Source organism: Onychomys torridus, chromosome 17, assembly GCF_903995425.1.
Source record: "Onychomys torridus chromosome 17, mOncTor1.1, whole genome shotgun sequence".
In the NCBI taxonomy this organism is placed as follows: Eukaryota; Metazoa; Chordata; class Mammalia; order Rodentia; family Cricetidae; genus Onychomys; species Onychomys torridus.
The window spans coordinates 31,171,650-31,198,748 of NC_050459.1; positions in this window are offsets into that span (position 1 = coordinate 31,171,650).

Sequence of the window (27,099 nt, forward strand, 5' to 3'; positions counted from 1 at the left end):
GTCTGCTTGCCTCCTGCCATGTTCTCCACCATGATGGCCATGGACTCATTGCAAGCAAGCCCCAGTTAAATGCTTTCTTTTATAAATCTTGGATCATGGTGTCTCTTCTCAGCAATAGAACAGTAACACTCACACACACACACACACACACACACACACACACACACACACACACCAACCAACAGGTAATCACCTGACTACACATTTGTAGGTACAGATGCAATTTATATTAGAAGAGACAGAAGTTTGTGAGTGGTCATTATGTGAATCCTACATTTCTGGAGCAAGTGAGGATTTCGTCTTTTAAAGGGTGTGCTTTCATTTGAACTACAGCCAACACAGAGAGAGATTGAAAACAGCTGGAATGTGTGTCTATTTTCACCTCCTCCATCTGGAACCTTTGTTTTTGGATATCACAGACATTTTCCAAACAAGCCTCAGCTGAACAAGATGATAAATGTGGGAAAGCCACCCATACATGTATGGTTTTCTGTTTATTTGAAGAAATTTATAGAACACAAAGTATTGGGTGTTTTCAAATATGAAACCAAACATTTGAACAGCACCAATAGAGTTGGACTTTGAAGAGCAATGTGACATTTATTTTACCTTTCAAATTGGGCTGCCAACCCTTTAATCAGTTGACGTTATTTATCCGGAAAGCAAAAATGAAAATTTTAAATTGTTAGAACACTTAGACAAGCAAAGTTTGCCACCTTATTTGAAGTTTCTATGGGCGTTTCACTGGCAGAAGCCTCCTTCACTTTGCTATCCCCTGCTGTGGTGAGACACTTGGGTCAAGCCTCTATTACTGCTCTCATTTGCTCACTCCTCCCCTGTCTCAGGATGCCCCTGTTTGAATGCATCCTAGGCAATTTTATGTTTCTCTCCCACAACTTCTTTAGAAACATTCCTCCTATTACATATCAAGCCCTAAGTCTTTGATCCTCGCAACACAGTCTCGCCCTCTCCGTGTGTTCTGGGGACTACATCTCAAGCATGCTATGGAAGCAGTCTGTACCTGAGCCATGTCCTCAGATCCTTACACCGCTTTTCAACAGGGCTTAAGGGCTCTGGTTTTAAACCCCATCTTTGGCCCCCTGAATGCGAGGGTAATTTGAATGGTCTCGCCATTCTAGCCTAGTGATTGAGCTGGAAAGAGAAAAAGTATATAGAATGGCAAAGAGCATTGGTGAATAGTTGGAAGAGACTGGTGGAAATGGTGGAAATAAAATGAATAAACTTTGTGACAAGTTGAATAGAAAAGAAAAACTGCTAAGAAGCTAACTACCCTAGGCTGCCTGGTGGATTAGCCAGCAGAGAGTCCAGGCAAGGTTTGGAGAATGAGAAAGAATCTATTAGAATTCAGGGTGTGTCATTGTGGTGCATATATTTGTTCCATTGTAGCTGCAAACTGCAGACACAGAGGGATGGGGAAAAAAATGAAAGCTCCAGATGCAGCGGAGAACTCTGCAGGCTGCATCTCTCCAACATATGACTACTAAATATAAATTCATTCCATTATAATGAACAAAGCCTGAGGTATGGCACATTAAAAATCTTTAATTGTGCTAGATAGCACAGCAATTAAATTAAAGTGCATTCCATAAAAATGACAGAAAAGGCATTGAACAAAAGTTCAAATGAAAATCTTGATATCATTTACCTTGAACTTTTGGCTCAATATAAGACAATTCAAAATTTACTGCCAACTCGATCTCAGCAGCTGTGTTCACAAAGATTAGAGATATAGATCTGGGACTCATGGCTAAGTGATATTTATTAGACGAGGAGGAGTGTGGGGGCTGGGGAAGGTCATGGCTACTCTTTGGCTCTAAGTTAAGAGAAGTTCATTGATATTATGAGCAAGTCCATGTCTTCTGAGGGCACTTGGAGAAGGCCAGGTTCACCTGTTTAACCAGCTAGATTACCCCCAGAGCAGCTGAACGGGTGGCAGACAGTGGAGTCAGATTGTCTTCACATTCCTATAAGTAAAGCTATTTTTCACAGCTCTGGACCATATCCATCCAACAGAAAACAATCTGATAACAATTATGGCTTGCTAGTGCACAGTGAGAAGTCAAATACCAGAGCCAAGTCTTGCCAAGTCTTTCTTTTTGTTTTAACCACATGATCCATATTCTTCTTTAGGCTATCCTTCATCTGTCTAAACAACCGCCTGTTGGCAGTTTATAAAACTTAACTATTCTTAGCCCAGGCAAGGTTATACATTCTCTGATCATAATAATAAAACAGAGACTTGTATATATTATTTTTAAAATGCTAATTAAACCAAGCAACAAAAACCATAACGAAATCCAAGATTGTTTGCAATAGTGAAGGACATCGAGTCTCCATTTTTTTCAGGGGAAATTTGACAGCTTTGACACGGGCACTATGTGGGAAAATTCAAGTGCTCTCTCACAGAGACATTCAAATGAGTTGAATTGTTGCTTTACTGGAGAACCTACCAGAAGCTATTATTAAATCATAAAAGTATTTTTTAACTTGTACTTATTCTACTTTTTGTGATTCTGAAGACAGTTTCATGTTGATTGGCTAACTGCACATTTTTCTATCTGGTGACCTCTGTTCCTCCTCACTCTTGTATCATGTGGAACAATTTACTTTCGCACAGGCTGAGAAGCTTTTTATGCATTAATGAAATTGATTATCTTTTTCCTAAACAGATACTTTATGCCTATTTAAAACTTAAAGACTATTAAAACATGAGTGGTGCAAAGAAATATTTCTAAAATTAGGAATTCCTTATACTTAGAATTCCAAAATTGTATGCATAGTGGGTTTTTTTGGGTGTGTGTGCAGGGGGCACATATTCTGATGTTTTTATAACATAGAGTTTTCTGTTTTGTGTAGGTATAATTTTTCAAATTGCAACAGTGGGCATCCTTGTTTGAAAAATCTATGAAAAGCTTTCGGAAGTTTAAAATAAGCCCCAACACATTCTTAAAATGCAGAGGGGTGTGTGTGTGTGTGTGTGTGTGTGTGTGTGTGTGTGTGTGCATGTGTGTGTGTGTGTGTGTGTGTGTGTGTGTGTGTGTTGTGATAGGTTTAAGTCCTAATAAAGATTCTATTGGTTTATTTATTATTATGTAATCAAGAAATCTTATGATTAGACAAACTAAGATGGTTATGATGTGACTAGGTGAGATACACGTATAAGATCAACATTGTTTCTATATGTCGGTTACTGATTGAAACCATGATATACACTATATGGCTATATATGTGTATATACATATATACATATATGTGTACATATATACATATATAATATTACACACATTTATATACATGCATTGTGCTGTTCTGTTTTCTCACTTTTAAATTTTCTTTGCACCCATGTATTTTTCAATACATATTAGAATTGGCTTCAAAATACTTATAGTATCAGAGATATTTTTCTCTGGAGTTCTCTCAACACCTTGGAATTTCTTTCCTACATTCTAGTGATTTTCCACCCAAGACTTATGCCTTTCCCAAGTAGTAGTTAAAAAATTCACACTCCCAGTTTCCTTTGCAGCCACTGTAAACTTCTTAGCTACACTCCACCAGTAGGAGAGCTGGACTTAGAACTGGATGGGATGGGGAGGAGGTCCTTAGGCAATTGATATCCTTACAAGCATGACTGTGGATGCTGCAGTGTTTTGGAGAGTGCGCTGGATAGTTTCATGTCAATTTGATACAAGCTAGAGTCATCTGAGAGAAGGGAGCCTCAGTTGAGAAAATGTCATCATAATATCAGGCTGCAGGGAAGCCTGTGGGCATTTTCCTGATCATCGATTGATGGGGGAGGGCCAAGCCTGTTGTGGATGGTGTCATCACTGGGCAAGTGATCCTGAATTCTATAAGAAAGCAGACTGAGCAAGCCATTGGGAGCAAGTCAGTAAAAAGAACCTCTCCATGGCTTCTGTATCAGCTCTTGCCTCCAGGTTCTTTTCTGCTCTGTTTGAGTTCCTCTCCTGACCTTCTTGGGTGATAAACAGTGATATATGGAAGTGTAAGCCAAATAAATCCTTTCCTCCTCAACGTGGTTTTTGGTCATGGTGTTTCATCACAGCAATAGAAATCCTAACCAAGAGAGAGTGCCATGGTTGCAGTTAGGTTCTGAGAGGAAGGCAATAGAAAAACCTTCGAGATACTACAGGCTGTGTAACATCTGAACTTTCCTTCAAAGTGAAGGACCCATGTTATGTACGTTAGAAAGGAACCACTCTTTGTTGGTTGCAAAGAAAGACTGGGAGGCTTCCCCAGCATCTAAGCTAGAGGTGATGTCTTGAATTTCTATGGTGATGGTGGTTAGATGAATATGAAACTATGAGATATATTTTGAACATTTGTCTGACAAAATTTATGTATACAAATATCTATGAACACAGGCACACACACACATAACACGAAATTGAAGATAAAGTGACTGTGATAGATTTTTTTAACTGTACCAAATTGAAAGAGATAGTGGTAAAATATACTTATTTATATTAAGATATATATCTCACTATATGTATATATATATATGGAGAGAGAGAGAAAGAGAGAGAGAGAGAGAGAGAGAGAGAGAGAGAGAGAGAGAGAGAGAGAATGAGAGAACGAGCTGGGAAGGAAATCTCAGATCCTTTCAGATCTTGTCAAGTTCAGTATATCTTCTGAATACACATGTGAAAATGTAAAATACACAGTTGAATATAACTAGATGGAGTATTGAGAACTGGTGTCAGCCTTGAGTTCACTGATTTGCAACTCCTAAGGCCTTGGAACTTGGTGAGGTCACATGGGGAGTACATGTACAGAACGTCCAAGGATTGGTCCCCTGGGTAATCTAAATAGAGAATTAAAACAAAAAATGGGATAAGCAAGTATGTGGTGTGTGTATTGAGTAAAGGTCTTGTATTCACTAAGATTAGGAATCTCTCCTAGGAATTTTAATTCAGCTATTCTGCCTTTATTATTTTTCTCTACCAGGATATTTATGACTTTTATTAAACTGTAAGAATGTTTTGTGATTCTATGGCACAGTTCCATTTTCACAGTACTTGAATCGCCTTCCCATTTTCTTTAATGTTTTTCACTATGTTTTTATTTTTTTTCAGTTTTGTTTCTAAACCTTTTGATGTTTTGATATAATTTATTGCTTACCACATTTTTGTTTTGCATATTCCAGAGCAATTGGAATCTAATTATTATTACCCAAATTGTCTCTGTTTTTGTAAGCTAAGTGTTTTTAACTTTAGCTCTTTAAGTTTTCTGGAATGTGTTTTTATAACCAAGTATACAGTTGTTCAGAGTGCAGCAGATTTTGGTCAGCCATCTTGAGGGCCAGGCCTTCTCTCCTGAGAGGATTTCCTTAGGCTGAACCCCTTCTGTTTATGAGAGACATTGGAAGTTATGGCCAGCTGAGAGAATTACAGTGTTAGCCAACAACATTGTCAGTTTTCACGAATGTGACGAAAAGATGAGGTCACTTTAAAGGAGGAAGCATTTATTTGGCCTAATTTCAGAGCTTTCATTTCCATGATCTGCTGGCATGTTGCAAAGACAGAATCACCATGGCAGAGTGTAGCGGTGTAGAGGATAGCAGAACATGGCAGCTCATCTCCTGGCAGCCAGAATGCAGATGGAGAGGAAAGATATTCCATTCAGAGGCAAGCCCCTGAATCTTCTTTCAGCCTGGCTCTACATCTTCATAGCACACTCAGGTAGGACCTTTCCTCCATGGATGATGTCACTGATCCATTAGTTTAGCACCCTCAGTATCCATTGCTTCTTTAAAACACCACTCACTTGGGACAAGCCTTCAAACCCAGGAGCCTCTTGGGTTAACACTTCCTAACCAAACCAAACAGTGGTGAAATGAAGACGTATCTCTGCCATCCCAGCTCCTTTGTATTATTTTTCTAATTAGTCTGTTTGACTATATTACTTTTAATTAATCTCAGAATTAAGACATGCTGTTTGAAAAGATCACACTCACATGGAACCTTCCCTCTTCCTTTTCAAATAGTTTCAAGCATAAGCCCTGTTTTGCCTTTTCTCTTTTATGACCACAGTGAAGAATTTACTGTGGTACATGAATCTGATGCTACAGCATGCGATAGCAAAGCTATTCAAATATCTTTCACATTTGCACTGTAATGCTCTCAACCTTGCCTTTATTCTGCTCTGCTGAATAAAGCTTTTAAGAAGGACATCATTAATTTATTTTGTAGCGGAAGGGTTAAGAGATAGAGTCAGTGTCCTTAATTCTAAATACAAGGATGCTTTCACTGTTTTATCAACAAATGAAATCTAGGCAGTACCAGAGAATTTGCTTCAAATGACCAGGGAGCATGTGATAACTACTAGTCTATGCATGAAATACATCCAGTGTTTCTGGGTGCTTGGCAGGACTGCAATCCTTTGCTGCCACAAAACTGAATTAAATCGTCTGGTTTGTATTGACCAGTAAGTTGTGGAATGGCAGTGTATTGGTTCTGTGTGGGGATTTTCAACTGGTGTTCCACTACTCACAACTTTAACTTAAAAAACATGCCAGTTTTAGAGAGCTCAAGTGAGCAACAACCGTCCCCTTGGCTAGAAGATACAAACATTGATGCGTTTCAGTAGTTTAACTTAAGGTGTTGTTTACTGCAGACTACATATAACAGAGCCACTTTTGACTGATACCAAATCGCTACATTAAATAGGGTTGTGGACATAACTTGATCTCACAACGTATTTTTTAAATCACAGCATATTGCTGTTAGTCAGGCTCAAAACTGATGAAAGACAAAGCAGTTAGGAAATTAAATCTGTTGTTTCTTCAGTGACAGCTGTGGGTGGGCAAAGGGCGTCCTTCATGTGAGCACTGCCATAATTATATGGCTGTAAACTGGTGTAAAATTGGAATATCATGACAAAGACTGAGAACTTGAGAGACCATATTGTGATGGAGACAATCTCAATAGATAATGACGATAACATCTAAATAAAAGTAAACAGGAAACTCAACCCTACTGCAATCTGACTGAGACAAGAACAGAAAACCCCAGTGGGCTGTGGGATGATACAGGCCTCTGTATCACGACTGGAACAGTTGGGTCTTTCCAGGGTTGCTCATTAACATGGCACTCAGTTTCGAGGCATTTCCAGTAACCATTCCTTCCTTGGCCATTGCTTGATTGGTTGGTAAAGGGCTGTTTGATCTCCAGCTTCCACCATCTCATCATCTCCACCCTTGCTCTTGTTCTTCACTGTCTTCCCCTTTCCTTTCTTGCTCTGCTTTGCTTCAGTTCTTCAGTTTTGTGCACAAACCTTCCATCAAGTCCCCACAACATTCACTATGTTTTCTTTCCTTCTAAACCCATTGGCTTTATGTCTCCACTTACTGCCTTTTCTAGTCAGTATTCTGAGCACCTTCAGTATACACTACTGCAACATGAGGCTTATTGCAAAGGGTTTTCACAAAACAAAGAAGCCATTGTCTGATTTCAAATTGCTTTCTGTAGTGATATTGTGTCCCTTCCCCCAATATATTGTGCACCCTAATAAACTCATCTTGGGGGCAGAGAACAGAGCAGCCACAATATTAAACATACAGGTTAGGCAGTGGTAGCACACACCTTTAATCCTAGCATTCTGGAGGCAGAGATCAGTCTGGATCTCTGTGAGTTCAAAGCCACACTGGAAACAGCCAGGCATAGTGACACACACCCTTAATCCCAGGAAGTGATGGCAGAAAGCAGAAAGGTATATAAGGCATGAGGATGAGGAATTAGAGTCTTGTTAAGCTTTTAGGCTTTTAGCAGCAGTTCAGTTGAGATCCATTTGGATGAGGACACAGAGGCTTCCATTTTGAGGAAACAAGATCAACTAAGGAATTGGTAAGGTGAGGTTAGCTGTGGTTTGTTCTGCTTTTCTGATCTTTAAGCATTCACCCCAATAACTGGCTCCTGAGGGTTTTTTGTTTTGTTTTGTTTTGTTTTGTTTTTATTAAGTAGACCTTTTAAGATTCGTGCTACAACTTTCCTTCTAAAATTTCTTGCAAAGCATATGGAAGTCAACCATTTTATCACTCCCTTCAATCAGTATTGACTGATGTGGAAATTCCTCTCAAATCTGACTACAGGTTGAGTCGACTCAATCTTTAGTCTCGAACTTATTGTGGCTTTGTTTTCATCTCAAAATTAACCGTGTGTGTGTGTGTGTGTGTGTGTGTGTGTGTGTGTGTGTGTGTATGTGTGTGTGTACATGTGGGTGATCAGAGGATAACTTGTGACATTAATTTCTCTGTTTCTATCATCTGAGTTCCAGGAATCAAACCCAGGTAGTCAGGCTTGTCACAAGTGGCCTCACCCACTGAGCTATCTTCCTGGCCCTATTGTGAACATTTTCCATACTCTAGACAGACCCTTCCCATGTGGAGAAAAATGTGTTGTTTGGATTTCAGCTACTGCCTTTCTGTTCAGAGTCGGGACATCTACATGGAATGATTTATTAGTGCTTGCAAGATTGTGTTCACCATTGTTTGGTCCCAATCATAAACATTAAGGTCACCAAGAAAAACATAAAAGATGTTCTCTGCCTCTCTTCCCCCAAACAAAGGCACATTTAGAAGTTTTTTTTTTTCCTTACTAAAATCACAAGGATGTTCTTTTTGAAAGACAGCAGTGTTGTGGATGTCAGGTGACATTCCCCTGACAGTTCAGTTACAATGTTCATTTCATGGAGTATATTAACCATCATATCAACATCAATGACTATAGCATCTCCCTATTATGGAAAAATTAGTTAAGCATATAGAAATAACAGCTTCCCATAGTTTTAAAGATTTTTGTTGTTGTTGTTCAGAATTTTGGATAAGAAGAAATTGCCCCTAAATGCTCTATTTTTGTTATTTTATATAGACTAATCATAAATGAGATGGTTATCAAATGAATACTAAAATTTATCTTTTATTCCAGAAGCTTGAAATATTTTTTACAACCATTAAAAAAGCACTTAAAAGAAAAAAAATGTGTAAGATGTGTACACAGAGCTGGTTGAACAGCTTTGTTGTTGGGTTTAAGAAATCTGGGTCAAAGATACACTGGTAACCATTGGAGATACATATTTAAACATAAACATACCCTCAAATAACGAGATTACTAATTGTGAAAATATGTATCATTAACATAGTGCCAAAATGTGCCTGTGTTTTACTGCATTGCAGTATCTTAAAGATCTTTAAATAGAACAGCACATTGGGTGCTTTTTGTTTGTTTGTTCAGACTCACAAATGTTAAATCAACTTAAATAATATGCTTACAGTAAGTCTAGAAGGAAATCTATGACCACATAAGAAGATTAGAATCCTTATTTCTAAATATATCTAGAAATAAAAAACAAATAAAGATATGAGTCTTTCTTACATGCAGTCGCTACATTCATACATACCTTTTGCTTCTGTAAATCATCACGGAAAGATGAATAGCTCCCTGAATTGAACGTCTTTAATATATGTACAATTAATGATCTACTTTGGATTTCATGTTTAAAGTGAGACGATAATGATAAAAGTGACAGAAAACAAATACTAAGTAAGTAAGTTCCATGCAACTTTTGGGTGGTTGTGTGAAGTCAGAAGAGAGAGTGGGATCCTTCAAAAGTATCCTTGTACTTCATTATTACTCTGTCTTCTTATATTGGTAGGGAAATGATGTTGGATCTAGTTGAGAAAAAGAAAGGGAACCCTCCCTGGCACATCTCTTAAGGGGTTATGGTTATCCTCACTCAACCTCAATGGCTTTCATTTCTGTCACAGACAGCCCATGCAAGTGTCTCACTCTGTCCACCCGTTCTAATTAGAGTTCAGAGACCATTGTATAGGTAGATAACACCGTCCACGTCAAGATACCATTGACTCTTTAGACATTAGCAGAGGAGCAGCTGAGATTCTGGACTTCTTATGTCTGAATGACAGCACGTGAGTTTGAAGAGGAGACAGAGAAAATGGGGGGTGGAGCTTACTGGGATCGATGTCCCAGTTTTCCTTACTAAATAAATTCCCTAGGCACCTCCAGGCTCCTACCAAAGTATCAGCATCCTGGAATTAAATGCAATCACATATAACATCCACACAAATTATAGTTACACTAGAAATTGAAGCTCAAGAAATTTTTCTTAGCGAACACTGTCACAGCCAAAGTCACAATGATGTAAATATTGTGAGCAGGTATTATTATATAGTCATAAACATTGTCCTGTAGTGTTAACTGTGGGATTTGGGTGACAATGTGCTTTCAGAACTGAGCTTACAAGCCTTGAGAATGTAGACACACAGTTCCCTCTTTCCAATGTTAAATTGTTTGAAAGAATGGAACTATTGTGTCATCTTGTTCTCCATAAAAATATTCCAGGAAGGACAAGGTAGCAAACCCCTGAACCCCTGGGTATTCCATTACAAGGGACATTTGGAGTGTCTACATATCTTAATATCTCCCTTTGTACTTCCACTGGCTTTGTGTCTGCAGTCATAACACATGTACTGTTGTAAACAAAGATTCTCATTTAATTTATTGCCACAACTTTAATATTCTAATAGAGATCACTGACATTTAATTTATAAAGGAAGTAAATGGAAGGTGGATATATTGCAGCTTGTAGTTCAAGGTTTTAGTGTAGTTGATACTAGACAATATTGGAAGCAGAGTTACAAGAAAGTGTCTTCAGAAAAAAAAATAGCCTGTTTAGTTCCTTCCATTAATCATTCTGTAAACCATCCAGTCTTTCTGTAGACTTCTGTTTGGGCTATTCTAATGAGTTCTAACACCATGTGAAAAACACGTCTGAGTCGCCACTGCATTTCTTGGGCTGTATTTTTCAGCACAACATCGACTTTACATGCTTTATGCTTTTAAATCATATTAAAATAAATTTGTATTATTATAGATACACATGTGAATATAAGAAGTTGTATCTAGCAGTATCTTGCATTGTGACAAGTGTCTCTACATATGTATAAATAATGAACAATGACTGTTTTTATAGAACTACAGGTTGTGCAAACAGGTAAATAACACAATAACACAAGATAACATGATAGATGGAGTGTGTACACAGTGAAAGAAGTTTTTTTTTTTTTTAATTTAATTCAAATTTAGCATCTCATTTTTCTTCTGGTTCTCAATTAAAACACAATTTCTGACTGCATAAGACTGAGAAAAAAGTTGTAGACATAACTTTTTTGAATCTATTTTTTCTGATCTATTTTTATTTTGAATTGTTGCATCATATATAAAATAAGAGATGCAGGAGACAGCTAAATTTGGTCACTTTGGTATGGAATGCAGACATGAAAGCATTATCAAGAAATAAAGAATTTTACATCGAGAAAATAAAACATTAAGAGTCTAATTGTTAGTTTTCTTCTTCCTCTAGTTATTTCTCTTCTTCCTAACTACATCGCCAGGGACTTTCTTATCCAACAGGAATGTTATTTTTTTTCCAGGATTTTTAAAATGATTAGTTCAGAATTTGTGATTAATAGGAATTATTATTATTATTTAAAATTATAAAAAGTAGCTCAGAGAATTATTTCGCAGTAAAATAGGACCATTTTCATCCCTCTCCTTTTTGTGACTGTGCAGGATGGAGGATGTTCTTTCTGTAAACCAGAGCCTGTGTCCAGGGCTGCCCTGTGTGGAGCAGGCTGAGCTGAGGACACATTGTAGACCCCACCCATCTCTGCAGGGACCACTTAGATCAAAGTTCAGGCTTTGAACAATTACTCAAGCGAACAGATATTTCCTTTGAAGAGTTTCCTGGAAAAATAAGATTCAGGAGTGACTGATAAATGATTCCCAATGTCCCCTTGGAGAAACCTACCAGTTTAGTCATCTGTTATGATTACGAACTCTGAAAACATAAAATTACAAGATCATTCCCTTTGTTTAACTTCGAACTATGAATTGATCAACAACATATATTTGCACGTTATTTTCTTTAAATAATTCATTATAAAACTTGGTAATGCATTTATTACTTTAAAACATTTGCTTTACTAACTAGCATGTTAGATACACTTTCTTTAATTTCAATTTTTTGAGTTTCATACATAAATTCTGCATCTACATCACTGCTGCCACTTTCTACTCTCTCCAACTTCCTTCCAAATTCCTGATTTCTTTAAAAATTATTTTATATGTATATGTATATATGCATATATGTATATGTATATACAGCCTATTGAGTCTGTTTAATGTTTCCTGTGTGTATCTGTATCCAGATCTGACCATGTGATACTGGAAAATCTTATGCTTTTAGAAGCCTCAGAACAACACACAATGCTAGATCTTTTCCTTAGTACATATTGTTCCATCAACTTCTCGTTATATGGATCATCCAAATTTTTGAAAAGCAATAAATTTTGCTCTCCTTTGACCTTGGCCATATTATAATTTGAAAACACTCATGAGTTTAAATAAGAACTGAGAAATTATAAATAACATGAATTTTAAAATATTATATAGTTATAATTACTGAGAAAAACTGTACCGTTTCTACAACTGAATGTATTTGAGGAAAATGTTACTAAAATCTTAAATTAACTACCAAAAAATAAGGAAGAAGTAGCTGAAGTAAATTAACACAAATAAAACCAGAAAATTCTGAATTAGAAAACAAATAAACATACTACTTTTCAAGGGTTTGCTTCTATAGGAGGACAGACAATGTAAGTATCCTTGCCATGTGCCATTAAGATAAAAGAAACCAAAACATATAACGGAAACAGTAAGGTATCTTTACAGTTGCAAGAAGATTAAAAATTGTACATATGCTTTTATGAAGCTTATATCAATAATTTTGTGCACTCAGAGAAAAGAAATATGTCACAGAAGTGTGATAAATGTTATTTGAACACAGGAAGAAAAACTGCTAAATCAGTGTCTATGTGATACACTTGGTTAGGGATGTCTTTCTGAAATCATATGGTTCCTCCTACACTTTTAGTAGTACGGGTCAAAATTCCAGACGACAAAAATATTTCTCATTTCCTTTATGGCATCTTTTGTAAGTCTAATGGAGAATGCACAGGCAAAGGATACATTAAGAATGTACGGTGTATTGGAATGAACTACAGAAGTTGCCAAAGGCCTTCAACCAGATCACTGTAAGCCATCCTTTAGAGCCATTCACAAAGATTTAAGTATACACACACACACACACACACACACACACACACACACACACATATTATATACTAAATAGGCACTGAGAGATTTGCAGTTGTAATGGTAACAAATCTATCAGATTTTTCAGTTCTTCAGACGAAAATGCTGTTTAAGTCTTGATAAAATAACAAAATGTACAGTCATTGTTGGTGGGACCACACACTTGTGCAGCAGCTGTGACCAAAATCCTTGTGGAGAGTTTGGAAGAAGCTAAAAATAAGTCGAGTGTGTGATCCAGCTATACTACTTCTTGCCATATACACAAAAGATTCACCTTCCTACTCCACAGATACTAGTTCAGACATGTTCATTGGTGCTCTATTGACAATAGCTAAGAAATGGAAACAGCCTAAATGTTCTTCAACTGATGATGAATGGATAATGAAAATATGGTACAGACAGACTATGGGATACTATTTCATAAAGAATACCTAAATCATGAAATTTGCAGGTAAATGCTTGGGACAGAACATATTAAGCCAAGTGAGGTAACTCAGACCCAAAAAGACAAACAGTAGAGTGTAAGTAAGAGAAGAGGGGTAAATAATTCAAAAGATGGCCAAAAGGCCACTGGGAAACATTATTTTATGTCTACTTAAAATAACATGATGGTCTTCTCCCCAAGAGCCATGAGGATCATCTAATTAAAAACCCAGTAACAGTTATGGGAAACTTCTCTTTGAGTCATTGGTGAGAGAAAGCTAACAGACTCCCAAAACAGTACAGGCCATTGCTGTTGCCCTTGCTTGCTTCCTAGAATCTGAAGGTCTGATTCTTGCTGAAGACACAAAAAAGAACTTGGGAGAAGTCAAGCTGGACCTAACCTTGAAGTCTCTCCCACCTGAAGACTAACACTCACAGCATTGAAAAGGTCTGTGAAAACTGCCAAAGGAGAAAAGTAGCTAAAAGTTCTATCCAGCTGTAACACAATTGAGCCACAACAATGGCCAGCTTCCAAGATACATTCAGAGTTATAATAGTGGCACTTATATATGAGAACAACCAGCAATCACCTGTGTTAGACCTCAGTCTGTTCTCTAGAAGGGAATACATGCCCTTTTTGTCAACTCCCTGTAGCGGGTGAGGAACTGAACCCTAGAGGAGAAAACCAGTATATCTCCCAATTGTGTTCTAAATACTTATCCTTATATCCACAGATACATGGGTGCCTAGTTTCAAGCCTAGTTCTTTGGCAGATGATGGAGACCAAAACAGAAATCTACAACTGATCAAAATGCTGAGAGCAACTGACTTTGGGCTGCCTATTCACAACTGATACATCTATAATACAACCCCTGCACACCACTGTTAGGATGCATTGTGGGGAAAAAAAAGACAGCAAGATTGCAAGGGACAGAGGGACAGGATATCTGCTGTGACTTAGTGTATTATTTACTAATGATAGGGAATTATACCCATGAAATCTTAATGATTTGGTCATGTAAATAAGATCTGCATAGTGACAAGAATTTATAGCTAATGTGGATCGAGAAATCTCACAAGGCCCACTCCTAGATAAAGAGGTACAGGCAACAGATTTCTAGCTGCCAAGAGAGAGATTCATTCTTCAGAGATGAGCCCCTGAGAGATAATCCAATACCAAGTGATCATCTCTAAACATGTATACACACAAAGCTACCTTAAATGGCCTCAGTAGGTGTGTGTGTATGTAACAATAATAATTAAAGAAGATGGAGTGTGTGAGGGGAGAGACACATTGGAGGAGTTGGAGGGGGAGACTGGTGGGGTAGAAATGATATAAATACTATATTTGTATATGGAATTCTTCAAAAAGAATACAAAAGTTTTAAAAAGCTGAGAGAATCTTGTACTTATGAAACATGTGTCAGAGTAATGTCTATAGATAATCTGGTGTATATTAAGCATCATCATATTCACTGTTATCAAATATGACTTGCCTGAGATTAAAGGCACTGTCTATTCTCTCTACTAGGAGAAATTGACATAAATGGCAGTGTCCCTGAAGGCATGACCCCTGTAATTAGAATTGAACAGAAAGGTCTGTTTTGTAGGTCTAGGACTTGTACCAAAAATCCCACTCCAAGGGGTTCACATTATGTGACTCTGCTACTTACTCATGAATTTATATTGACTCAGAGAATATTACAAAGACCACCTGTTTCCTTAACAGCATTTTATTTAACTTGTAAAGTTCTTAAAGGCACAAATTATACAGAATTTAATGAATGAAAGCTTAAGAAGAAGCCAGTTAAGGAATTCTTATTGAGAACTAAGACCTAAAGTAAGTACATGTCATTTGAATTCCAGAAGGTGAGCTGGGACTGATGTTTCCTAGGGAGTTTAACAATTCAAAAATTTACATTTCCTGTCAATCCCTGGCAGTTCCTCAGCAGTCATTCTTTTAACCCAAACGCGAAAGATAGATCTAGCTAATATAAAGGAAAGCAGCAATATAAAATGTTGTACAATATTCCTTTACATGAATGTTTGCTTTCTAATGAAAAAGATTTGTTTTCTTTTTGCTCCAATGCCTTACAAAATTTGCTGTAATTGATGATCTCTTCTCCATTTAAGCAGATTTGTTTTATCCTAAAATGAAGGTGTTGTCACAAAAAGTCTCTAAAGTAAGATTCCCCAACATTCCTTTTAATTTCATACTGTGATCATAGCTTCATTTATGGGCATCAACTAATCATGGTCCTTATTTTGTATTCATTTGCCTACTTAGAATGTGAATTTATTAAAAGCAAGTACTCCAAACATAGCATATTCATTTGGTATGCATTGCTTAACTTAAAATCATATTTTTCAATGTAATTCTTATGCCTCCCTTAAGTAGTACTTCTATGTATGTCTTTTTTTCTTTTATATTGTATGTGTGGGTGATGTATGGTGTACATATTCATGTGAATGGTTCCCTTGGCCATTTGTAGCCTGGAGGTTGGGTATTTCCTTTTATAGCTTTCTGTTTATTGCCTTGAGACAGGGTCTCTCACTGAACCAGAAACTTGGACATTCAGCTAGGCTGGATGGCTAGCAAGCTCCTGGGATCCTTTTGTCTCATCCTTTGGACACTGGGGTTATCAGAACCAATAGCCATGCCCAGCCTTTTATCTGGGTGATGGAGATTCAAGCTCAACTTTTCATCTTTGAACAGCACACACTCTTAACTACTGAGCCATCTCCCTGGCCCATCATGCACTTTTAGATGGGTTTTCCCCACTATATCCCTGGCCTACTAGTCTCAGGTTCTTGCCCACCTGAGCAGTGTTGGGAATAGGTTCCATCTCATGAGATAGGCCTTAAATTCCATCAAATATTGATTACTTCCCAAAGCTTTATGCCACTATTTCATTGGTACATCTTTCAAGCAGTTCATCACTGTAGACTGAAGACTTTGTTGCTGAATAGATGTTTATCCTTCTGCTTTGGTAGTATACCTAGTACCTACCAGTACCATGAACACTAGTCCAAAGGGGTGAAGGGGTAGGTGCCAGCTTGACTTTTTCTTGTTCAGTGAGTTGTATGAGCACTATATTCAGCAATAGGCTCTTACAATCAGTTTATAGAGAGCAACCAATAGCTTTGGCAATAGCCCATGTTATTTGGGAGTTCCCATGGGGCTCCTTTGGCCAGCAACTCAGTTAGATGTAACCCGTTTCTGGTACTGTAGGCTTCATTTGGTGACCAGAGATATCCAGTTGCTGTGGATATCGCTCTGTGTAAATAAAGTTCTGATTGGCCAGTGGCCAGGCAGGAAGTATAGGCGGGACAAGAGAGAAGAGAATTCTGGGAAGTAGAAGGTTGGAGGGAGACACCGCCTACCGCTGCCATGAAAAGCAACATGTAAGGACACTGGTAAGCCACAAGCCATGTGGCAAAGTATAGACTAACAGAAATGGGTTAATTTAAGATAGAAAAAGTAGATAACAAGAAGCCTGCCACGGCCATACAGTTTATAAGCAATATAAGTTTCTGTGTGCTTTCTTGGTTGGGTCTGAGCGACTGTGGGGACTGGCGGCTAAGAGAGATTTGTCCTGACTGGGCCAGGCAGGAAAACTCCAACTACATCCAGTCTGCTAAAGGAATGTAGAGATAAAATGACTGCTGATGATATTAGGCCGCAGTAATAGAGCTGGGACTTGGGAAACCATCATGAGAGAAGCTCCTTGCTGAAGTAGAAGCAAACAAATGCAGAGCCCCACAGCCAGACAGTGTGTAGAGAAAGGGAGATCTTGGAATGTTCAGCCCTAAATGGGATGTCTCCACAAGTTCCTCCCATCAGGGCTCAGGGAATCCTTGCAAAAGTAAAGGTAGAAAGATTGTAAGGGCCAGAGGAAATGGGGGAAGCCAAAGAAACAAGGCCTTTGAAACACAGCAGGACTGGTGCACATATGAACGCACAGAGACAACGTGGCCGGGGCCTGCAAAGATGGGGTCCAGCACTGAAAGGAGAAGTGGACACACACCGTCATCATCCCTAACCCAGAAGTGATCTCCAATTGATAACCGCTTGCAAATAAAACATTACTTTTCTCCCCTGGGGTGTCTCTGGGGATACAAACTGCTCTTAAGAACAGGCTGCAAGCCAACATCTACAAATACCATGTGTAGTTGGCCAACACAAAAAGTAACTCAAAGGCATCTTTGGAGTCTATTATTATTTTTTATCTTACTGGTCTTTGCATACACACACACACACACACACACACACACACACACACACACACACACATATATATATATATATATATATATAATGTATTCTGATTTGGGTTTTTTTTATGTGATTCCTGTGTGTGTCTCTCACCTGTATGTGTTTCTTTTGCTTTTACTTTAGCTCTTTTTTTTCTGTTTCTCTGTTTGTGCTATCATGGTTTGTCTGTTTCTATTTTCTTATTTTATTATTATCATCTGGAAGCCTGTGTGTTTTCTAACAAGAGAGTGTATTCTGATCTGAGGGGGTGCAAAGATTTAGGGTAATCATGATCAGAATGTGTTGTATGAAATACATCTATTTAAATAGGCAAATAAAATGTAAGAAAATGAATATTAACCTATTCTCCAGTCATATGAGATAAAGTTAAGTGAAGCCTTCATGAAGACAAAAAAACTCCCATGTAATACAGTTGTAGGTGTGATTGTATCAACTGGTGTAAAGCAAGTCAGCCCTCATCTTTCAATGAACAGTTGCTATCTTATATCTTTGAATCTAAATTTCCCCTTGGGAAAATTGTGATTCAAGATATTCTGGCCATTTGATTTCTAAAATAATAGAACTTAAATAGTACCAGAAAGAATTGGATTTTGCAGAGATGCCAGAGTTTTTAATACGTAAGTCACCTTTGCCATATTGGTAGGCATCAGGAAGCAGTTTCCAGTCTGCTTGTTTTCCTGAAAACACTGCGGCCACCATCAATGTTCTTTACTGGAAACGCACATGTTAATATAGTCCTGACAATTATATGACCTTTGGGCATGAGTGAGCCAATGAAGACACAAGAGAAGAGGATAGAAGAATGATTCAAGTGTGCATTCTCTATGAAGTCTGACACATTTGTCTTTTACTAAAACTTGAATTTCTAAAAAATATATTTATGTATAAGAAAACAATATTATTTGGTGATTGTGCTTGACAGGCAAGAAGTAAAATTTTATTTCGTTTTGCACCTTTTTGTTTCTCTACGTGGCTTCAAAGAACTCATCATTTTTTCAGAATAAATTGTATTTTAGTTAAAATTAAAACACAGGGCACTGAGTCACAATGGCTGTTGACCTCACATGCAAGAAAAAAGCCCGATACTTAATGGTTCCGCCTGGTGGAAGAAGAAACCACTGGTGTAAAGTTTTCTATGAAAAACACAATCTGAGTTCAAGCTATTCTACAGCCCTGAACAAAAATAAATGAATGAATGAATAAAGAAAGAAAGAAGAGAAAGAAAGGAAGGAAGGAAGGAAGGAAGGAAGGAAGAAAGGAAGGAAGGAAGGAAGGAAGGAAGGAAGGAAAGAAGAAAGAAAGAAAGAAAGAAAGAAAGAAAGAAAGAAAGAAAAGAAGAAAGAAAGAATCCAGAAGAGTGTATTAAATTTTACTGCAGTACCACAGTCAACAACCTTTAGACATGAAACTTATAAAACAAAGACCCTGCTTTTTAGTCCTCCACCCAACAAAATGCAAGGAAAATGTACAAGACTTGAAAATTAAATGGTTTATCAAACGGATGTGATGAGGTAAATGTGAGAATCATTTCTGATTCCGATTTTAATGAATGTTTAGGTGAATGACATAACAGGAGAGCATACGTGTCCTATTCTGGATCTGGCAAGATCAAGGCTAGGCATTTGTTAAACTGCTATTCTATATGGCAGCATTTTAAAGGTAACAGCAAAATTGCTTGAGAGGGGGCTACAACACTCATCAATGATATGACGTGATGTCCAGAATTACTTTGAAAGATATGAAGCAGGACAAGTTGAAGGGACTGCTCATGGAACAAGAAGGCTTCATCTTCCTTGATAATGTTGCTCTTCAGTATCAGAACTTCCTTTTATCTGCTCTCTTCACTTTTGTATGTGTTTAAAATTCATATTTCTTTAGACTTTTGGGCAAGATATACTTTCAAGTCACCAGACAAAAATAAACTTTTGGGTTTCATACCTTATAGTTTTGTGAAAGTGTTAAAGAAAGGGTGTTAGATGTTCTTTTTAAGAAAATTGATTCAGAGAAAAGCTTCTGCTGATAATATTATTTTCAGTTTGTCATATCAGAGCATCTCCCATAGATAATACCATTGCTTATAATGCTAAGCTACAAAATTAATTAGAGCATACCCGAAATAAGATTTCTTAAGATTTTTAAGGTACATTGGATAATAAATTGAATAACCCATCCTTTAATATAGCAGAAAAGTGAATGTTAGTTTAGTTAAGGATACTAAATGTGTTAAAATGTTCACTCAGTGTACACTTTTGTTGATAAAGTTCAAAAATGTATTTTCTGACAAAAATAAAAAACATGCTAAATAATATTTGTAGCTATGTATTTCCTGTATCAATGGAAATACTGCCCTTGTTTTTCTCAATGGGGAGTTGGGAGATTGAACTTCATTATCAATTTCTGTGGAAGCATTCCTTTATTTAGTGATACCAGGCAACACTCATTCATTCAGTTGATAATATCAAGCAACATTCATTTATTCACATAGTGATATCAGGTAACATTAATTCATTAATTTATTCATTCATTCATCAATTCACATTTACCCATTAGGAATATTATAGAACTATGACATATTGCTCATCATGTGAACATCTTCATTCACTGCAAGCTTTGGAGTATTAAAATAGCACTTCATATACACAATTTACTGGTTTGGATAGTTTGGCTTATGCTTATCCCTAACTTTGTATTTTAATATTTCATTTAATATCTCCTAGAGGATAGAGATATAGAAACAGAGGAAAAGTCATTGCATCAAGATGCAATACTTTAATAATTAGGACATTTGGATTAATTTTTACTAATACTACTTTTTTTTGCACACAAAGAGTTAAGCACTCTGATTAGCAAAACTTACTGTTTGTATTTTAACACTCTGTTTAGAATTTCCTACATGATATGGAAACAGAAGGGAGGCAGATGAAGAACAGAGATGGAACACCATAAAGATTAACTTGCTGTAGCATTGTCTTCCTTGCAAACCCTAATAGATAAGGTATCCACTGTAAGTGAAGACACAGAGCAAATTTTAATTAGTTATTCTGAGGGCTCCTGCTCGCTTCATCAAATTGACACTTTAAATCTCTCTAGTATAAATGTTCAGGACCTTTGCCCTGTTTGAGAACAGCTAACCAAGTGGATGCAAGTGATTTTAAATTGGTTTGTGCAATCACTTTAGGGAAGGGAAAAATTAGCTTATCCATTAGTGTTATAGGTTGGTGTAAGGAAAAACATGCTTTCTGTTCATTCAATTAGCAAGCAGCCTCCAAGGCAACCGGTTATTTCATCTGCACTCTTGATTAAGCAGTTTTGAGTTTTAAGAAAGCTAACTAACCTTGGTAACGTATTTCTCTGGAATTCCGTAAGTCTATTTTGGAGAACTAATGGTCAGAGGAAGTAAATGATTAACTTAATAAAGATGAACAAATTCTATGGAAAAGTTACAAAAAGAAGAATAATATAAAATTGCTTTTCTAGATCCATGTCACTACAAGCTTATATAAAGTTCACTGCACAAGAAAATCAGTCTCACAAAGTCCAGATTCAAATTCTTCAATCAAGTAATGACTATGAAATAAAAAAGCAAAATGCAAAATCCAGCATCATCATCATTTAAACAAAATAAATATTTTCATGGTGAACCACGCAGCAGACACCATCTGCTCAAACTGTTTATGAAAGAGCATCCTGCCGTGTTGATTGTTAAATTTTCCTTTTTTCATGTGAAAACATTACATGTTTTAGATAAGTACAGTTTCAGCCAATGTCAGATAATGATACTGAATATAATACCAATCATATATACATGAGTATGTATTTGTACATATATATTTCCTTACCTGCAGAACTGATTTTCATGAATCAAATATTTTGAGTATAACTTCAGAAATATTTCACCATGTAAACCTCTCACTTGGCAATCTGCTGTATGTGCTATTTAATTTAAAATAAGCAAAAGAAAATATTTACCTGGTTGGTCTTATGTGTTGGTCTGTAGCTGAACAGAGCAAGTGGACCCCTGGTGATGGAAAGACAGTCATGAGTGAGCACAGGAGCCCTTTGAAAGGGTGGGGCTTGTCTCCAGTCGTGGATTCCCGAGGGACTCTTTGCGATCAGAGAATGGAACTGCAGACAATGAGACCATTCTCCATTTGCAGACCCTAGTTTTGTATTTGCAGTCAGCTGTGGGTGTATTCATGCATCAGTAGAACATATAGTTCACTGAATTTAATGCTTAAGATATTTAGAGCTCAAGTGTGTATATTTATATACAGCACAAATAAAATCTTTTCCTCCAAAAATAGAATATGCTGAAATCAGTATAGAATGAAAATAAAATTAATCTTTATTTTTAAAGTTTTCTCATTGTTTATTTCTTTACAGTCCAGCCCCCCCCCCCCCACACACACACACTTCTGCCTCCCCGATTCAGCTGACGATAAGAAAAAGGCTCAGTTCTAAACAGTACCCACACCATCTGACAGTCTTGGGACTTTCCAAAGGAATGTTTGTGGATGGAGACATTCAGTTTTTGCCTTGAAGGCTGCCATGGTGGGAGTCCTGTTCAATAGATTTGGAGCCACCTTATCCAATAGGGGGCAGGATTATTTGTTAGTCGGCTATGGGATATCTTTCTGTATGCTGTGAACATGTGTTGCTCTCATTGGCTAATAAAGCTATTTTGGCCTATGGAAAGAAAGCTTACATCCAGGTGGGAAATCCAAGGGAGAGAAAGAGAGAAGAAAGGTGGAGTCAAGGGAAACGCCAGCCACCCAAGAAGGAAGATGTGAAAGCACTGGTAAGCCAGGAAGCCACATGACCAGACATAGATTAATAGGAATGGGTTGAATTAAGTTGAAAGAGCTAGCTAATATAAGCAGGAGCCATAGGCCATACAGTTTGTAATTAATATAAGCCTCTATGTAAGTATTTTATAAGCGGCTGTGGGACCACTGAGGGGAGAGATTTGTCAGGACCACAGGGCTGGGCAGGACCGAGAAACTTCTGCCTACATTAGTCCGTTCTTTGCATTATATTTCCCTCAAAATTCTCCATAAACTCATTTTGTGTTTCTGTATTCCAAGTCATAAAATTTCACTTGATTGCCTAACAGTGCTCATGTCTAACACCTGTGCTGTTCCTTTGTGTTGTTACGACAAACGTGGCACCTGGGTGCCTTAGAGATTTATCTCCACACCCTTCCGAGGGCTGACCCTAGGGTCAGGATACTAGCGCTGTCTTTCTGAGTTCTGTGACCCAGAATCTTTTCCAGGCTCTTTCAGCCTTTGGTGCCTTTCTTGCAGCCTTGATAATCTTTAACTTGAAGTACGGTGTCTGATCTCTCCCTTATTTTTGTGCCCCATTCCCCTCTTATGGATGGATGCCTGTCTCTGAACTTTCTCTTTCTATAGGACACTGGACAGTCTATCCTGCTCAGCTCAGTTTAACGTGGTTACTTCTGAAGACTCTACTTTCAAACAGGGGTACTTTTGCCGTGGGAGAAGTGAGAAGTCGAATCTGTCTGTATGAGTTGAGGAGAAGTAAGTCCTACAAATAACAGCATTATCTTATACTTGTCTGCATGTAAAATGTGTGCTACATATAGCATGGGGATTCCGTCATGTGTATAACTGGAAGTGGTCTCTCCTGCCTTCAATCACTTTTGCCCTTACTTTCCCAAAGCAGTCTGCCCTGTTCAAATGAAGTGCTAAGAAAAATAAAGCTTTTAAAGTAATTTTAGTGGCATCACCCATAAAACAAAAATGCAGATACTGATACTCTCAGCTTGTTTTCTTGGCTAACCCTTTCTTTAAGGCTTGGCTAAAGAATCATCTTTTGCTTTTTTTTTTTTTTTTTTTTTTTTGTAAGCAGTAGGCAACTACCAGATTTAGGTAGACAATGACTGGACATTTAGCACTCTGCCTATCTTTATTTCAAATCTTCTGGTAGGTCACTGTGAGTTCCATTAGAGCAAATGCCGTCATGTTTTATTTCTATGGCTGAATGCAGCTCTTGTTAGAACATTAAATGGAAGCACCTTGGGAGAAAAGAAGGAATAGATTTAGTTTAAGCAAGTGAAAAACGAGCATGGGCAGGCTACCAGGGCTGTAATCTGACAAAAATAGTAGCAATCAAATATAGGAAAGTGAGGTTGTACTGCCCAATTGGGGAAGGAGTAAGGCAAAGCATCATTAAAGATAAGTCATGGGATGGTTGGGCCATTTGCAACACAGAGCGTCGAACTACAGAATTTGCGGCAAGCCAAGAACACAGTTCAAAGCCCTGCACTGGAGCTTATCTTCTGGTCTCTCATGTGTTGCTTAAATTCCAAAATTTTAAATTTATTATTATTATTATTATTATTATTATTATTATGTTGTTGTTGTTGTTGTTGTTGTTGTTGTTGTTGGTGGTGGTGGTGGTGGTGGTGGTGGTGTGTGTGTGTGTGTGTGTGTCTGTGTGTGTGTGTGATGTGTATATGGGAATGCATATGTCACAGAGTGCATGTGGGGGTTAGAGAATAACTTTGTGGAGTCCGTTCTCTCCATCTACCTTTACATGGTTTCCAAGGCTTGAACTCGGGTCTTCAGGCTTAGTCAGAAGCATTTTATCTCCTGAGCTATCTCACTAGCTCAACTTGGAATTTTCTTGCCTTACTATGAAATGATAATGTTTGTGAGGCATTAACAGACATCATTGATTTTATCAGTTTCAAAATAGCCTCAACAGCCTCAATCTGGAGTTTCACATTTATGTGTTCATGGAACTGTCTTATTGGAAGGAAACTGTCACCAAACAGGCAAAGGGATCATAGATCATATGTCTGACATGTAGTTTTTATTGCTGGTGCATGTTGGAATCATATTTTACAACCTATGTGTTGTAATACAATTTAAACTAAATTGCGGCTTTATAGCTATAATATAAATTGTTTTTAAAAATATTATAGTAAGACTCAATACTGAACCAAAACACTAATGTGTATACAAAAATAATTATATTTTATGCTAGTGAGAAGGCATGAGAGGTGAACTGCTGAAAGCTGTAGGTGTATAAAAAATAGAGCTGTGGAATGGTCCAGAAGGGTTATATTCCATTTATACATTTCTGCGTTACTTAAATCATGCATGACAGAGGTGCACTTATATGCATGAAGTGTGAATATCAGAGTACCTCATAATATTTTCAAGAAAATAGAAAATATTGATGTGGAAAAACACATGGCCTTAGTAACTTCCAAGAAAATATTAAATATTTCTACATCAATAGCTTGTTGTTAGACTAGACCCTCTGCATAAGTGAGACAGTTGTGTAGCTTGATCTGATTAAGGGATCTCTTGGCAGTGGGATCAGAATCTATCCCTGGTGCTTGAGCTGGCTCTTTGGAGTCTAGCTACCTCTTTGGAGTGGGCACCTTGCACAACCTTGATGCCAGGGGTGGGGCTTGGACCTGCCTCAACTGAACGTACCAGGATGATTCCTCATAGGAGGCATACCTTATCTGAGGAGGGAATCAGGAGTGGATTGGGGGCAGGGAGGCTAGGAAGTGAGAGGAGGGAAGAGAGGGGCATCTGTGGTTGGTATGCAAAATGAATAAAAAATTCTTAATCATAAAAAAGCTTGTTGTTACTGGAAATGGTGGTGCATCCCTGAATTCCTGACACTAGGGACGTAGAGGCAGGAGGATTGAACCCAGTGCTATCTTCAACAACATGGAGAGTTTGAGGCTAGCCTGAGCTACCTGAGCCATGGTTTCAAAAAAAAAGAGGACAAAACATGATTCTTTAAAAAGGAAATAAAGCCTTGTTATTGAATTCAATTGGAGTTACTATAGACATCCATAATTTCATAAATGAATGAAAAACGAAATCATGCACCTTGCCACAGGAGTGTGAGGAGATTCTGATGTCATTTGCACACTGACAAGGTCAAGTCCTCAGCACAGATGGTCTAGAGAAGGGGGAAACATTGAGACCCTTTTTTTCTTCTTCTAAGAATACAAGTTACTTGGAGGAATGCTTATTGTGTAGATTTTAAGAGGGTGGCTATCCAACCTTTCAGTTTATTGGTCTTTCCATTGCTGTGACAGATATCTGAGATTATCAGTACAAGGTTTTAGAGGTTCTGTTTGATGATTTCTGGGATCCCATAGGACCTGTGGGGAAGCAGCTCTCATGGGACAAGCACTGTTTTTTATGTCCAAGGTGAGAAAGAAAGTTAAATACCAGGAACCCACAATCCTCTTTAGGGGCAATTGCCCAGGGACCCAAAGACTGTCCACTAGGCTCCATCCCAGAAAGGTCCCACCACCTTTCAATGGCAGCACATTGAAGGCCACACTTCTAAAGTGACAGCCTTTGGGATACACTCAAGGCCCCAGCTGTAGCACACAGTGATATCAAAGAAGAATTTCCATTATGGAGATGGGTGCAATACAGTTAAGAAGAGCAAAATCTTTCTGATGGTTTAACTTAGATACTTACCTTCTTCTTTTTTATTTCATAAAATTATTATTAAAAATATATATTAGAATTATCTGTGTCCTTTGGGTAGGAGTAGGCTGCATACACACTTAGAAGAAGGTTAGCTTGCCTCAAGACAATAATCAGGGGCACACGGGTCAATCTGAACACCTGCATGATGCTCTGCGAGCCAGAATTTGACCAGTTTCTTGTTCTTTACCCCAAAGTCCTTGTTTCGATTGTTGCTTCTAGGTCCTTCTCCACTGAGCTGAAGATGGAGGCACTGGGCTGGAATTCAGGGAACTGTCACTTTAGACCAGAGCAGCTTCTGTCTAGACTTTAGAGCCACACACAAAAAGATCAGGAGGTTCTCCAAAGTTAACAGCAACAAAAGGAGACACTGGAGGTTTAGTGGAAGAGAGGATGCATGGAATTGGGTGGGGGGGGGTGCGGAAGGAACAGTGGTAGTGAGAAGAGGGGAGAGATTGGAGGGGAGAGGATGTGGGATGAAGTTGATTAAAACACATTACGTACATGCATGAAATCTTAGCATAAAATAAAAGATTTGAAAATGGATATATGAAATGTTCTTTAAGCTCAAATTTGTGAGGATAAAACTTGGTTTTAAGATGATCAAGAATAAATACAAATATGTAAAAATTAAAAATTAAATATGTAAAACGTCTACATAAAAACGTTCCATCTTGGAATCTAAAATGTTACTTATGCT